The sequence below is a fragment of the Globicephala melas genome, chromosome 15, assembly GCF_963455315.2.
Source record: "Globicephala melas chromosome 15, mGloMel1.2, whole genome shotgun sequence".
Lineage (NCBI taxonomy): Eukaryota > Metazoa > Chordata > Mammalia > Artiodactyla > Delphinidae > Globicephala > Globicephala melas.
The window spans coordinates 74,211,722-74,224,840 of NC_083328.1; positions in this window are offsets into that span (position 1 = coordinate 74,211,722).

A 13,119-nucleotide genomic window follows, 5' to 3' on the forward strand; every position below is an offset into this window, starting at 1 on the left:
TACAATAGCTCACAAGGCACTGCATGATCTTCACCCCTGCCCAGCTCCGATTCCTCAACTACTTCCTCTCCCACTAATCTCCCCTTGCTCACTACTTTCCAGCCAGGTTGTCCTCCTTGCTGAGCCACAAACCATTAGGCATGCAGTAGCCTTGGTTTCTTTATTAATAAGATGGGGATGCTTGTAGGGGACATCTGACATTTTGTCTGCCCAGCATTCCTCGTTTTCGGGCACCTCTGTGACATCCCCTCACCCCCATGTGTTTCAGGAAGTGTTGGCCCATCCCAGATCCAAAAATGGACTTGTAACTGACCAATCAGAACATTCCAGCAGCATTCCAAAACCATTCACGGAGCTTGGTTCAGGGGTGGGCATGTGACCCAAGTCAATCTAATGAGATTCAATCCTGACACTTCCACTGGAATTATTAGAAATAAAAAGCTCTCTTTATGCTAATGTTGTTAGAAGCATAATACAAGAATTAAGCCAAAAGAGCTACCACATAGAGAGAGAGTGTGCTTGACAAACACCAGGGAAAGCAGCGCAGTGAGGCTGAGAGAGGAAAACCGAGTTTTGGTGGTACCTTCGAGCTCCTGGATTCAGCCATGCCTGAATCCCACTAGACTTAAAGTTACATGCCTTAGAAGATTCCCTTCTTTGCTCAGGCCGATTTGACTTTGGTTTTAGTCACTTGTAACCAAAAGACCACATTGAAGGGCTGCTGTTGTAAGGGTTAAAGGACATTGTGAATTATACAGCACTTAGCACGGTAAGTACTCAAAAAAACAGGAGTAATTATTAGTAGTATTTTATGATTCCATCTTCTGCACACATATCGAAATCTGTTTCCACTTTTAAAACTTTTACTTAAAAAAGTATTTAAAATTCTGTGTCATCAGGGCTGATAGTCACTTGGTACAAGTATGGCCACATGGGTTATTAGAACACTGAAATATTTTCATAATGGCTGGTAAACAGCACCACTCTGAATCTCCCAAGTACTCCCTGGATCTCTAGGACACACCCAACCCCTCTCTTGGGACTCTCCAGCCCATCCTATAATCTAGCACCTAAAGGGTTAACACCAGGGCTGGCAGGAGCCTCCTGGACCTGCTCTCTGACTAAGGCTACATATTTTTGATATCACCTCTGGGTAATCTATTGACTCTTCAATATGCATGCATTAAATGGAAACCCTAAATGATCAACAGCTCCACGAAATAAGAGCCTCACCCTCCATCCCTCAAATCACCAATTATTGTTCATTGTGTAACCTCGTCTGATCCTAAAGACACCAGAGACATAGTTTGGCACATTGGTGACCAAGCAGGCATGGACACCAGGCCAAGTAACTTTTTTCTCCCTGCCTGTTACCTTGTAGACCTCCTTCCCTTATTCTACATCATGGTCATATTTGTGATTCCTAGTGGCAATCTGATATTCCTTTGTTTTAACACACGATGGCTGGCCTTACCCTTCCTTCACGGTGAGACATATGGTCCGTTTTTGTTCAGCTTTTCAAATTTTAAAAACTCACTCTGTTGGAAATTGAATTTCCATGTGGTGCCCATCTTTCTGGTAATAAGCAACGGATTTCCTTCCTGATTCAAACTTCAGTTTTGCGAATCACAAGACGCAGTTTAACTTTTCGTCTGCAAGTGATTTTTGTTGGTGCTCTTTGAAATAAGAATCCTGGTGCCCAATTGTGTAACGCTGCCATTTAATAAATTATTTATTTTGATTCTAAGTCCATAAAGGATTTAAAGTGGTTTTTAAAAATATGTACAAGATGAAATCAATACATGAGGGAATCAGGGAGAACAAAAAATAAGGAGCAGTATATCTGACAGGCATTGCACTCAGCTGCTGGTGAGAGAGACCAGAAATAACAGTGGCCCAAACACCATAGACATTAATTTTTCTCTTACATAACTGAAATCTGGAGGGAGGAGGTCCAGAACTGCTGTGGCAGCTCCACAGTAATTGAGGATACAGCCTCCTCCTAGCATCTTGCTTCATTATCCTTAGAATGTGGCTTCCGTCCTCAAGGCCACCCCGTGGTTCAAGATGGCTACAGGAACTCCAGCCATTGCAGCCACATTTAGACAGCAGGAGGCCGGGAGGGAGAAAATCCTGCAATCCCAGCTTTCTTTAAGGAGTTTCTTGGAAGTTCCAGCCCAAAACTTCTATTTATCTCTCACTGGCCAGAATTTAACCCTAGCTACATAGGGACCTGAGAAGTACGGTCTCTTAACCGTGCACGTTGCCACCTCAAATAAAATCAGGGCTTGGTTACAAGGAAAGAAGCGAGAACGGATAACGGGTAGGCCGCTAGAAATCTCTGCTACAGATAAGAAAATGGAAGAAAGTAAGGAAGAGGAAGAAAGTAAGCTGGTTCCCAAAACTGCCTACTGTCAAGATGTCTCAGGTGTCTGGTGGCCAGGTTGTCTCCAAGCATCCTAGTGACGATGCAGAAAGGAATCTGTGGCTAAATACAAAGTGTGTTATCCAAGCAAAGAAAGCAAACCCATTGCTCAGAAAAAACAGACAAACAAACAAAAAACAACTGGGAATTCCCTGGATGTCCAATGGTTAGGACTCTGCGCTCTCACTGCCGAGGGCCTGGGTTCAATCCCTGGTCGGGAACTAAAATCCCACAAGCTGTGTGGCCAAAAAAAACCAAAAAACAAACAAACAAAAAATCAAAAAAACAAAAAAACTTACCTTTTCCCAATACCGAGGTTAAAAAGAAAGTCTCCCCACAGGTCTTCTTGAGGAGACATGGGACATGGTGGGTAATATCCTTAACAATATTCCTGCAGTAAAGGAACAACACGATTCTGGGATTTGCTTCAAAAATTCAGGGCAAGGGAGTGAGTGGGAGTAGAGCTAAAACCAGATGGGCCATGAGTTGAAAATTGCTGGACTGGGTGCTGGAGACATGGGAGTGTGTTATGTGTTTTCCTTTACTTTGGTATATGTTTAAAATTTTTCCATAATAAAAAAAGATTTAAACTCTGCAATAGGTCCTTTCTGACAATTGCTTTTCAAAATGTTCCTTTTAATAAACTTGCTTTAAGTTAAATTGACAGGCTGTTTCTATCATAACTATTCCCTCATTTTTTTTTTTAGCTTTTTTATCTACTTTATTAACTTACTTTTTAACAGCTTTATTGAGATATAATTCACCTCCTGTACTATTCACGCTTTTAAAAGGTACAATTCACTGGTTTCTCACAGAGTTGTACAACAATCACCACAATATAATTTTAGAATATTTTCATCACCCCCCCAGAGAAGCTCCATACTTACGAGCAGTCACACCCCTTTCCCCTCCCCCACCCCGCGTCCACACTCAGCCCTAGACAACCACTTATCTACTTCCTGACTCTATGTATTTGCCTATCCTGTATATTTTGTGTAAATGGAATCATACAATATTGTTTTTCATGTGTGACTAGCTTCTTTCACCTAGCATAACGTATTCAAGTTTCATCCATGTTGTAGTACTCCTCAGTACTTCATACCTTTGCACAGCCAAGGAATATTCCATTTTATTGATGTACCATATTTTGTTTATCCAATCATCCTCAGTTGATGGACATTTTGGTTGTTTCCAATTTGGGGCTGTTACAAATAATGCAGATATGAGCTTTCACGTACAGCTTTTTATGCAAATGTATGTTTTCATTTCTCTTGGGTATATAACTAGAGGTAGCATGGCTGGGTTAAATGGTAACTCTATGTTTAACATTTTGAGGGATTGCTGACTGTTTTCCAAAGTGGCTGCACCATTTTACATTTCCACCGGTAATGTATATCAGTTCCAACTTCTTCATAGCCTCACCATCACTGGCTATGGGCTGTCTTTTATATTTTAGTCATACCAGTGGGTATAAAGTAGTGTCTTGTGGCTTTGATTTACATTTCCCTAATGATTAGTGATACTGACCATCTTTTAATGGATTTATTTGCTATTTGTATATCTTCTTTGGAGAAATGTCTATTCAAATCATTTGCCCACTCTTCAATTTATTGTTTTTTTATTGTTGGGTTGTGGGTGTTTTTTTAATATATTCTGGATACAAGTCCCTTATTACATGTATGATTTGGAAATATTTTCTACCATTCTGTAGCTTGTCTTTTCACTTTCTTGATGGTGATCTTTGAAGCAGAGAAGTTTTTAATTTTGATACAATCCAATTTATCTATTTTTCCTCTTTAGTCACTTGTGCTTTTTTGGTGTTATATCTAAGAAGGTTCTGCTTAACTCAGAGTCACAAAGATTTGCTCTGATGTTCTCTTCCAAGAGTTTTATAGTTTTAGTTCTTACCTTTAGGTCTGTGATCCATTTTGAATTATTCTCTGTGTATAATGTGAGGAAGGGATCCAAATTTATTCTTTGGATGCGAATATCCAGTGGTCCCAGCACCGCTAACTGAAAAGATTATCCCCATTGAATTATCTTGGCATCCTTGTCAAAAATCATCTGACTGTAAGAGTGAGAATTTATTTCTACTCTTTTGATCTGTTTCACTGATCTTTGGCCCTATGCTGAAACCACATTGTCTTGATTACTGTAGCTTTGTAGTAAGTTTTGAATTCAGAAATTGTGAGTCCTCCAACTTTGTTCTTTTCCAAGGTTATTTCAAGTTTTCTGTTTCTTCTTTTTTTGCGTACGCAGGCCTCTCACTGTTGTGGCCTCTCCCGTTGCGCAGCACAGGCTCCGGACGCGCAGGCTCAGCGGCCACGGCTCACGGGCCCAGCCACTCCACGGCATGTGGGATCTTCCCGGACCGGGGCACGAACCCGTGTCCCCTGCATCAGCAGACGGACTCTCAACCATTGTGCCACCAGAGAAGCCCCTCTGTTTCTTCTTGAGTCAGTTTTGTAGTTTATGTCTTTTCAGAAATTTGTCCAGTTCATCTAAATCACATAATTTTTCGCCACAGTTGTTCATAGTATTCCTTTAAAACGTTTTTATTTCTTTAAAGTTGGTAATGATGCCCCCTCTTTTATTCTTGATTTTAGTAACTTGAGTCTTCTCCCTTTGGTCAATCTGGATAAAGATTTGTTGATTTTGTTGATCTTTTTAAAGAACCAAATTTTGATATCATTTATTTTCTCTATTTTTTCCTATTCTTTATATCATTAATTTCTTCTCTAATACTTATTTCTTCTGCTTGCCTTAGCTTTATCCAAAATATTTAAAATGTAGTGTTTTCTAAATTATTTTCCACAGGACCAAGAATATCATTTGGTGAAGAAAAAGGATTTTTGTTATCAAATAGTTTTGGGAAGCACTGAATTTAATCATATTAAATCATTTCTATTTTTGTTTTTAACTATGGAGCTTCCCAGAAACTCTACTATTTTTATTAATATTGTGGATTTCCAAGAGGGACTTTAGTATTCAGAATCTTCAATATAGAGAGAGTTATTCAATGAGGAAACGTTTTTTGTAAGGTAGCTTTGGATTCTGGGATTTTGTGAAACTCTAAAGTTTCCTGAAGTTTTATCATGCACAGACTTTACATGGCTAAGATGTAGACTGACCATATAATTTACCATCCAAACCAGCACAGTTTTGAGACCAATGGGTGTGGCTACTAATAATTATGATAGAACAACAGGTGTAAAACCTAAACAATCCTGGGTTTTGAACCTGGACAGATGGCCTCACAACAGAGTCAGACAACCTGTGTTTGACCTCAGGTCCATCGTATCCAGTTGTGTGATCTCAGGCAAGTTGCTCAACTTGCCTGTCTGCTTTTGTTGTCTCATCTATAAAATGGGGGAAATTATAGTAGTACTTCCTTTGAGTTAATGCATATAAAGAACAGCTTAGTGAGGAGTCTAAAATTAGCCACTATCATCATCATCACCATCAACATATATCATTTGGATCTAATAGATACAGCCGAGATAGGGACACCGTCTTGTTTCACTGTTATATCTCCAGCACCTGGAACAGTGTGTGTGTGTGTGTGTGTGAGTGTGTGTGTGTGTGTGTGTGTGTGTGGCATTGTACATTGCAGGTGCTTAGTAAATATTTCTTGAATGAATTCATGCCAATAAATAAATGAATGAATGAATGAATGAATGAAACAGGAGTGCAGTAGGGCTTTAGTTTAAGCATGGATGGCAATAGCAAATGCTGGCAAGGCTGTGGAGCAACAGGAACGCTCACTCCTTACTGGTGGGAATTTAATGCCGCTTTGAAAGACAGTTTGGCGGTTTCTTGCAAACGGAACCTACTCTTACCGTACAATCCAGCAATCAGACTCTTTGCTATTTTCTCAAATGAATTGAAAACTTATGTCTACAGAAAAATCTAACGTGGATGTTTATAGCAGCTTTATTCATAATTGCCAAAAACTTGGAAGCAACCAAGATGTCCTTCAGCAGGCGGATGGATAAATAAACTCTGGTACCTCCAGACTAATGGCTCTATGGCTCTGTAAAGAGCACCAATGACATATCTGGCACGGTTCTGAGATTTTAAAAACATAAACTCATTTAACTCTCACAACAACCCCTTGAGGTCGGTACTATTATTATCCCCATTTACAGATGAGGAAACTGAGGCACAGAGAGGCAAAGTCAGTAGCCCAAAACTCAATCAACTAACAGAGATCAGAGCTAGGTTGTGAACCCAAGCAGGCTGGCTCCAAGGCCCAGGCTTTTTTTTTTTTTCCCCGATATGCGGGCCTCTCACTGTCGTGGCCTCTCCCGTTGCGGAGCACAGGCTCCGGACGTGCAGGCTCAGCGTCCATGGCTCATGGGCCCAGCTGCTCCGCGGCATGTGGGATCTTCCCGGACTGGGGCACGAACACGTGTCCCCGGCATCGGCAGGCGGACTCTCTGCCACTGTGCCACCGGGGAAGCCCAGGGCCCAGGCTCTTGATTGCTATGTATTCTACGTCCTGTGTGCACAGTACTTTACAGTTTGCAAAATGCTGTCAGGCATGCACTATCTCATTTAAGCCTCACAACAACCATTAGAGGTAGGTAGGGCAGCTATTATTATCCCTATTGGGAGTGGCAATGAGGGGATAGCGAATGAGGAAACTGAAGCCCTGAAAAGGCTGGTGATTTGCCCAAAGTCACATGATACACAGAATAGGACCTAGAGGCAGATGGGCTGGGTTCAAACCCCCGCACTGTTACTGACTGACCACATGACTGTGATCAAGTTAAAGCATACCTCTGTGCCTCAGTTTCCCCATCTTTCTTAGCATTCTTATGAGGATTAAGGGAATTAATACATTGAAAGCACTTAGAAGTGTGCCTAGAACCTGGGCTGGGACTAGAGTGAGGCAAGTGAGGAACTTGCTTTGGAGCAAAATTTAAGGGGGCACCAAAAAACTCGGTGATTAAGATAAATGATTTTTGTAATACCATATTTTTAAAAAATTAAAATGAATGTAAAAAATCCATGATGGATAAAAATATCCAACATGTTAAATAGACAGGAGCAGTACTACAGACTTTGCCTCTTGTCTCAGGCTCCAGTAAGGCTCCACGTGGCACTGTTACTGATCCTGTCCATATAGAAAACGTTGGTATTTTGTTCATTATGGATTTTTCATATTCATTTTGATTTTTGTAAATACTGTATTATAAATATCATTTCTCCCAGTCATGGAGGTTTTTTGGCACCCCCTTAAATTTCGCCTGGCTTGCTTCCACCTACCTAGCCCCAGGCTTGTTTTGCATAGAGGAGGCATCCGTTGCACGTTTGCCATTGTTATTGCTACTGATTGCTAACTCTGCACCACCAGTTGTTGTGAAGAGTTTTATAAATATCTATCAGCTCAACAAGAAGAATAAAAACCAGAAACAAAGTTGAAAACCAAGGAACAGGGTGGGAGAAAATATTTGTAGCTTATACAAGCAAAAGATTAGTGCCAAAACTACATCAGGAACTCCTACAAATTCAAGGTAGGGGAAGAGGATTAAGAGGTACAAACTACTAGGTATAAAATAAATAAGATGCAAGGATGTAGTGTACAGCACAGGGAATATAGCCAATATTTTATAATAACTTTACATGGAATATCATCTATAAAAATATTGAATCACTATGTTGTACACCTGAAGCTAATATACTATTGTAAATCAACTGTGCTTCGATATAAATAAATAAATTAACAAATAAATACCTTAAAAAAAAGAACTCCTACTAATTAATTAATTAATTAATTTTGGGAGCTGCATTGGGTCTTTGTTGCTGCGCGCGGGCTTCCTCTAGTTGCCGCGAGCGGGGGCTACTCTTCGTTGCGGTGCGCGGGCTTCTCATTGCAGCGGAGCGCAGGCTTCAGTAGTTGTGGCGCGCGGGCTTAGTTGCTCCGTGGCATGTGGGCAAGTAGGATCTTCCCAGACCAGGGCACGAACCTGTGTCCCCTGCATTGGCAGGTGGATTCTTAACCACTGCACCACCAGGGAAGTCCCACAGATTAATTTTTTTAAAGGACAAATGACTCAATACAACAGCAGGCAAAGGAGAGAAACAGGCAATTCACTGAAAAGGGAAAACAGTTGATCATCAAATATATGAAAAACTTGAATCTCACTAGTTATGAAATACAAATTTTGAAATTGATGTTATCAAACATTGGCAAGGATATAAGGACACGGGATTATAAACTGATAGCAGCCTTTGGAGGGAAATTTGGCATATCTAGTAAATTAAAATTACACACACCCTCTTGCTGAGCTATTCCACTTCTTTTTACCCCAGGGAAAAACATACCCACGTGTGCAAAGATACGTGTGCAAAGATGTTTATTGAGATTTTGCTCGTAACGGCGATAAATTGGAAACACTCTAAATGTTCTTCAGGAAGAGAGCTGATTTAAAAAAACCAAACAAAAAAAATGTGATATGGCCAGCAACACCACTCCTACTGGGGGGCCCAGGTCTATGGCAGCATCTCCTATCACCAGCCCTGATCTACAGAAGCCAGCTCCCCTGAGCTTTCCACCACCAGATCTCTCTTGTGCAGATAAGTGGAGAATTCCCTGGGCCCGTTTGCAGAACAGACTGGCAGGGCGGGGTTTTAGTGTCCTCACTCTTACAAACCTGCCGTTCTGGGTCTTGGCTCCCTTCCTGCATGGTCTGCTGGGGCAGTCCTGGCATTTCTACCACACACATTTTTTCAAGCTGCCCTCCTGGGAGCATATGAGCATCATCTGTCTCCTGGGGATGTGCCAAGGTGTTAAATCACAGGAAAATACTCACAAATGGTAAACTCACTCATATGTAGTATCATGTTATCTCCCTACACTCCACCCCTGATCCAGCGCCCTCTGGACCCCGTCCATCCACACTCTCCTGACTCTGGTTGGTACACGTGAAACTGATTGTGCAGCCCCTTCAGTGTCTAATCCCCCTCCTCCCTTAGCAGCCCAGCACATCCCTAAGTCGGGCTGTGCTGCAATGTGGCTTTTGGAGATGGGGGTGGATGCTCCTGGTTGGACCTCCTTGTCTAGAAGTGTTCAAGAGAGTTTGGAAGTGTCCTCGGCAAGATGGTGTCAACTCCAGCCTCTGCAATCACACAGCCCTGGGTTCAAGGTCAGGAGCTCAGCACTTCCTAGTTGTGTGGAAATTCACTCATCCTCTGTGAGCCTCTGTCTCCCCATCTGTGAAGGGCAGGGAGTAGCACCGGCCTCAATGGGTCTTTGTAAAGATTAAGTGAGATAACACGCGAATAGCTCCCCACAGAGTGCCTGCCTGGCTGGGCTGAGACACTTAGATGGGCCCTTCCAAACTTGAGATTCTATAAATAGGCAGACATGCTTCCCAGAAACCAGTGGGGAATTGAAAGCAGTGTCAGGCATTGGGGGAGGGGAAGAAAGGGACTTGAGGGAGAAAAGGAAACGCACACTGGGTTCCGCTGCAGCTGCGGTGTGTGCCTGGGGTTCTCTCCAGATACTTCTCTGTTGTGGGTACCATCCTGTGCATTGAGGGATTAGTAACATCCCTGGCCTCTACCCACTAGATGCCAGTAGAACTCCCACCCCACTTTGTGACAACCTCGTATCCCCTGGGGAGCAAAGTAATCCCCACTGCTGCAAAATGAATTAAGCCTCCCAGTAAAACCGGGATAAAAACATGCTAATACGTGCCTTGTATGGCAGCGGTACAGATTGTGGTTATTATGATGTGTTTATTGAGCACTTACTACATGCCAATGTCTGTGCTGATGCTTGGCATTACTCAGCTCACCTAATCCTCAAGCCCATCCTACTTGCCACTGCTATCCTTATCCTCACTGTACAGATGAAGCAACTATAAACTTCTCTCTTTTCTTCAAATCCAAATCCAACCAGCGCCTCCCAAAGGCCTGTTACGTGCCGGGACGTGGGGAGGTATTGTACCTGTAATAACCTCACTGGTTTCTGGGTGGATTCTGCCAAATGGGAGGCAGTGGCTGGAGGTTGGAGGGTGAAAGGAAGGGAAGATCCAGAGCATTTTTCTCCTCTCTCCACCTCCAACAGCATCTTCAGCAGCTGCTGTGTCTCCAGCTCCTGCCTTACAGCCCCTCCCTCATGGGTCCTGGCTCCCGCTGCCTGTCAAAGCTTCCAACAAGTGGCCCAGGCTCCCACGCCACCGTTAATGCCAACTCCTGTCTTTTCTCTCCCTCTACAAGGGTGGCAGCCTCTTCCTTCTCTGGTTAATCACCGAGCTGCCTAATATGCCCTGTTTGGCTTCTCAGCTCTTCCATTACCCACATGACCAATTCCCTGTATTATATTCCCTCAGTTTGAATACCTAAAGGTGTTTCTGCTTCTCTGATTGGACTCTGACTGCTACATACAGGATCTAGTTTCCTTGCATGCTCTGAGATCAGAATGTTGAGCTCTTGGCGACACATGGAGTATACCTCCTGAATACAAGAATAAATGTGTTTGATAAATGTATTAATCAGGACTCCTGATTGCAAGTGACAGAAAACCTAACCCCAAATGGTTTAAGCAGCAAAAGGGAATTTATCAGCTTATGTAACTGAAAAGTCCTGAGGAGGTACTGATTTCAAGCACAGTTTGATCCGGGAACCCCAATGCTATTGTCAGCATGAACGTGGATGTTTACAGCAGTGAGAAAGGCCCATATAAACTGTAAACTGCTGTGGGAAAGGCTATGAGTAGTATCCCAGTGGCTTTTTCTCCCCTTCTTCCTGAGTTAGGCTCGGGGCTATCTGGAATCAGACTACATTTCCACAAAACAAGTGATTTGGTGATCTACATAAGAGGGTCTCCTTTTTATATTGCCAAGTAAAGATTTTAAGATAAAAGAAAATTAAAGAATTCTTTTCATCATTACTTCACAAAGAAAGAACATTTTAACCACCACTACCCGCCAAAAAGGGAAAGAGATTAAACTATTAGAATAAACAGCAGTTGTTTAAGTTTATAAAATTTTCACTACATTGTTGTTTTCCCCAAAGTACCATGAACTGGTTAAAAGAAAAAAGAACAAAAACAAATCAAAAAAACCCTCCTCATTGTCTAGCCAGGTTGTGTGTGTGTGTGTGTGTGTGTGCGCGCGCGCGCGTGTGTGTGCGCGCGCACACGCACGTAGCAGGGGGATGTTGGGTAACCCAGCTCTAGAAAATTCTGAGATTCGTAAAAAGTGGTTCTTGCCCTAAGGAGCTTCAGGTTCCAAGAAGAAGAAGAAAAAAAAAAAACAACAAAAAAAACAGGATAATTGCTTTAATCGAGGCACAAGCAATAAGAGAACCCAGAGAGAGAAATTAGTCCTGGCTGTGGAAAAACCAGGTGGGGAGCAGAGATCTGAGTCGGCTGAGATGAATTCTATGAGCCCATAAGTCTGGAAGATAATTTTTACCAGACCAAAGAGAATCTGCAATTCCTAGAGTCTTGGTACCTTTAGGAGCAGAGATTCTATCGCCAAATAATCTTTTCCAGTTGAGGCATTAATGAAAACAGTTGGCGGGTTTGGTCCCCTCTCCTCCTGGGCCCCAGAGGCTCTGAGAACCATCACCTCTGATAGGATCCAGCTTGGAATTTAGCCTTAAAGTGCCTGCCAGTGCCTGCCAGTGCAGGTTTGAGAGGGAAGCAGCAGCCTCCAGGAGGGTCAGGAGATATATGGGGTCCTCACACCATCATGAAGGACAATAAGGTACCTGGGACAGCAGATGTCAGAGGACTGGGCTCCGTGAGACTCTGAGACCCTGCGGCCCCCCAACTCGTTAAAACCCCTTGGAGAATTCGGGGGCATACCGGGCAGTTGTAGGCTGAACTCATTATGAGGAGGAATTATCCTCTTAGCTTTCCAGTCCCACAGCTCACTGCTGGAAGCACAGAAATGAGAAAAGGCAACAAAAGAGAAGGTCCTAGATGGTGGGGGTGGGTGGGGGGGTCATAGGGAGTATCAGGCAGAAGTGTCAGCGAATCAGAATCAAACCTGACTGATTTTCACGCAAGACTGGCAATGAAAATAAATAAGGAAAAGTCCCCAGACTTTGTAAGATGGGCTCATGGAAAATTGTGGTGAGAGAGATTTTTTCTGATTAGCTCTGGGGAATAAAATAAGCCGGTACCACACTCACACATGACATAGCTATTAGATGTTCTTCTGGTGCCAAGGTAGCGCATGAGAATGATTCTAAGGCAAGAGGAGGAAACCAAAACCTTTTTCCCTCCTTTTTTTCGGGGGCGGGGGTGGAAAATAGGACCAGGTGGTGAGTCTAATCAGAACATTGGCGCCCTCTTATGGCCAATATATAAATTGCATGAAGGTTGAGGATGGAGGAGGGGTGGAGGGTCTTCTTTCCCTTTTATGAAAAGAGAAATGTTAGATATACTAAGACGTTTCAGAGAGGCTGGCATTGCTTAAGAGGAATGTCCACTGGAAGGCGTACTCTTGGAGTTGGAGTCTACAATACCCTTCTCCTTCTGAAGCCACCTTTTCCTGCGTTCCCTGGCTTGGTAAATGGCCTCACCACCAGTCTGGTTCCCCAAATAAGAAAGCTGGGGGTCATCCTAGACACCCTACTCTCCCTCATCCTCACATTCAAATAGTTCCTGAGGCCTGATCATGTAACCTTCTAAACTGGTCTTGAATCTGCCTGCTTTTCACCACCTCTCCTGC